The 3,146-nt window shown below is 46.3% G+C and overlaps 1 pseudogene; it reads left to right on the plus strand.

The window, feature by feature from the left end:
* The first annotated feature begins 1,478 nt into the window (after window positions 1–1,478).
* LOC143386848 (olfactory receptor 8B8-like) lies at window positions 1,479–2,425 on the plus strand (annotated as a pseudogene).
* Window positions 2,426–3,146: the final 721 nt, after the last annotated feature.

A 3,146-nucleotide genomic window follows, 5' to 3' on the forward strand; every position in this document is an offset into this window, starting at 1 on the left:
TCCCGGGTGGGCAGGGCTGTTAGCAGAGCCGGAAGGGCACGGGCCTTCTGTCGGGCCAGGCGGGGACCCTTCTGGCTGCACTGGGCCGCCGGGGGCGCCCGCAGAGCCTGGCAGACGGCGCCCGCGTGGCTAAGAGCCGGGTGGGGTGACCCTTCGCAGAGCGGGCGGGCCGCCAGGAGTGCTGGGATGGCGGGAGCTGTCTGCCGGCCGGGCAGGGACCCTTCTCGCCGAGCAGGGCCGCCGCGGGGGCTTGTAAAGCCGGGCGGCTGCAGCCTCGTGGCTAAGAACCAGGCGGGCGGGGTGGCTGTTTGCAGAGCAAGAGCGGAATGGCGGGAGCTGTCTGCCGGCCGGGCGGGGACCCTTCTCGCCAAGCAGGGCCGCCGGGGGCCGCTTGTAAAGCTGGGTGGCTGCAGCCGCGTGGCTAAGAACCAGGCGGGCGGGGTGGCTGTTTGCTGGGCAAGAGCGGGGCTGCCAGGGTAGCCGGGATGGCGGAAGCTGTCTGCTGGTCGGGCGGGGACCCTTCTGCCGCACTGCTCTGGGGCGCCTGCCGCTTGCAGAAGCGGCTGGTGGCCGCGGGATTGGACTCTGCGCCCGCCGGTCAAGTTTCACTTGTCTGGGGCAAACTGTCACGTCTAATAAACTTACTAATTCTCTGCAGGTCTTCTTTCAACGGAATTTTGCTAGATGATCCTCAGTAGGTAGAATGTAGCTGTTTTAATGAGTGTTTCTGATCCCGTTAATGTGGAGATATTGAAAGTGCTGCTTCCTCGCCGGCCGCCATGTTGGATCCCCTTTTGGATCATATTAGTAGATGGCTTTTATGGTAACAGTAGAACCTATTTACTACCTTGTAGGGTGAATAGCACAATGGGCAAAGCTACCATCAAAATCATGTTCTGTAATTCATAGCTTCTCAGAGCCTGAAAGACTGAGGGTTGTGTGCTGAATTCCTCCGTCCAAAATTCATCCCAAACAAAAGCAATAACATCAAAAGAAGAAAAACTCTTTTCTGGGCTGTGCCCCTCTAAAATTTATCATAGTTATCTATCATTCTCTGAGAATAGAGCAGAAGTGTTATCAAGAGCCTCTCCTGAAGTCCTGATGCAGGAGGGTGAGTGCTGAATTGTACCTATCCTGCTATTCTTCCAAACCTCATTTGTGGGAGCCAGAGTGTCCTTGAAAAACCTCATCTGCTCCCTGCTGAGACCACCGTTGATCCTGTGGGTGGGAGCTGAACCTTATCCTCTCAGAAATTTCCTGTGTGTTTTTAAAAAACATTCATATTTTATATATCTTCTGAAGATTATAAAATGGAGAAAACAGACACAGATAAAGGTGAGCTTGAGTTCATCTCCCCATCTGGGTCTCCATCTCATTATATTGGGTCTGGGTGGAGAGAGCTGGGTTCTCATTTTAATGTTACTATTTCTTCTTTTCTTGTCTCAGACTTGAGACGGGGGGACTTGTCTCAGGGCGGAATGGTCTCAGGCAATGGCTCTTCAGTGACCCAGTTTATCCTGCTGGGTTTAACACAACAGCCAGAGCTCCAGCTGCCTCTCTTCCTCCTCTTCTTAGGAACCTACTTGGTCTCTGTGGTGGGGAACCTGGGCTTGATTGTTCTGAATCCTCACCTGCACACTCCCATGTACTACTTCCTCTTCAACCTTTTCTTCACAGATCTCTGCTACTCATCTGTCATTACCCACCCCCCCACAGCCCCCCCCACCGCCAATGCTGATGCGCTATATAAAAATCAGAACATCATCTCTTATGCAGAGTGCATGGCTTGGCTCTTTTTCTTCTGCTTCTTTGTTTCACGAGTGCTATATTTTGACATCAATGGCCTATGATCTATTTTTGGCCATCTGTAAGCCTCTGCTTTACAAGGTCACCATGTCCCATCAAGTCCGCCTCTTGCTGATGGTGGGTGTGTATGCCATGGAGCTTGTGGGTGCCATGGCCCACACTGAAGGCATGGTAAGACTCAGCTTCTATGAAAGCAACATCATTAGTCACTACATGTGTGACATACCTCCTCTCCTGAAGCTCTCCTGCACAAGCACCTTCATCAATGAGCTGGTGGTTTTCATTGTGGTGGGTGTCAATGTTATAGGGCCTAGCCTTATCATTTTCATTTCTTACACCTTGATTCTGTCCAACATTTCCGGCATCTGTTCCACAGAGGGCAGGTCTAAAGCATTCAGTACCTGCAGCTCTCATATTATTGCTGTTTCTCTTTTCTTTGGAGCATTAGCATTCATGCACCTTACACCTTCTCCTCCTGGGTCTTTGGATCAAGATTAAAGTATCCACAATTTTTTATATTGTTGTGGGACCAATAAGGAACCCTGTCATCTACAGTTTGAAAAACAAAGATGTCCATATTGCATTGAGAAACACTTCAAAGAAAAGAATGCTCTTCTGATGTGATGGGAGGGGAGGGGAAGGGAAGAAGGGATAGGAAGGGCAGCAAAATAAAATAGACATTATTATTGCTGTATGTATATAGGTGACTGAATGACCAATGTGATTTTGCAACCTGTACAATCAGAAAAATGAGAAATTATGCCCCATTTGATTCAAATATATGAATTGTCAAGATCATTGTACTGTCATGTGTAACTAATAAAAAAAATGAAGAAAAAAAAGAAAACGCAGGATCTATTTCCTTAAAACCATAATTTTTGAAACAAAATAAGGAGGCAAACTAATAAAGATAAGTTAATATACTATAAAAAATGCATTGTGCTGTCATATATACCTAATTAAAATAAATTAATTAATTTTAAAAAAGAAAAGGATGCTCTTCTAAACAGAAACTTTGTTTCTTATACATGTCAAATCTTATGTTGGGCAAATGATGTTTAAAAGCATGGAGGGTGTAGATTAGTGATAGAATTCTTGCCAAATGTCCATGAAGCCCTGGATTTGATCCCCAGCACTAAAACCCAGCAGCAATAGCAGCAACCACTACCCAAAGAATGATGGAGAGAATAGTAAAAAGTCAGAATAAATGCAAATGATTTAAATTACACAAAATTAAATTAATTATAGAAATTATTTCATAAGTGAAGATAATATGTAGATATGAATTAGTCCATCATCCTTTCAGAGTAGAAAGAATAGTTCATTCTGTCATTTTCTAG

The sequence above is a fragment of the Callospermophilus lateralis genome, chromosome 2 (assembly GCF_048772815.1).
Source record: "Callospermophilus lateralis isolate mCalLat2 chromosome 2, mCalLat2.hap1, whole genome shotgun sequence".
Taxonomy (NCBI): domain Eukaryota; kingdom Metazoa; phylum Chordata; class Mammalia; order Rodentia; family Sciuridae; genus Callospermophilus; species Callospermophilus lateralis.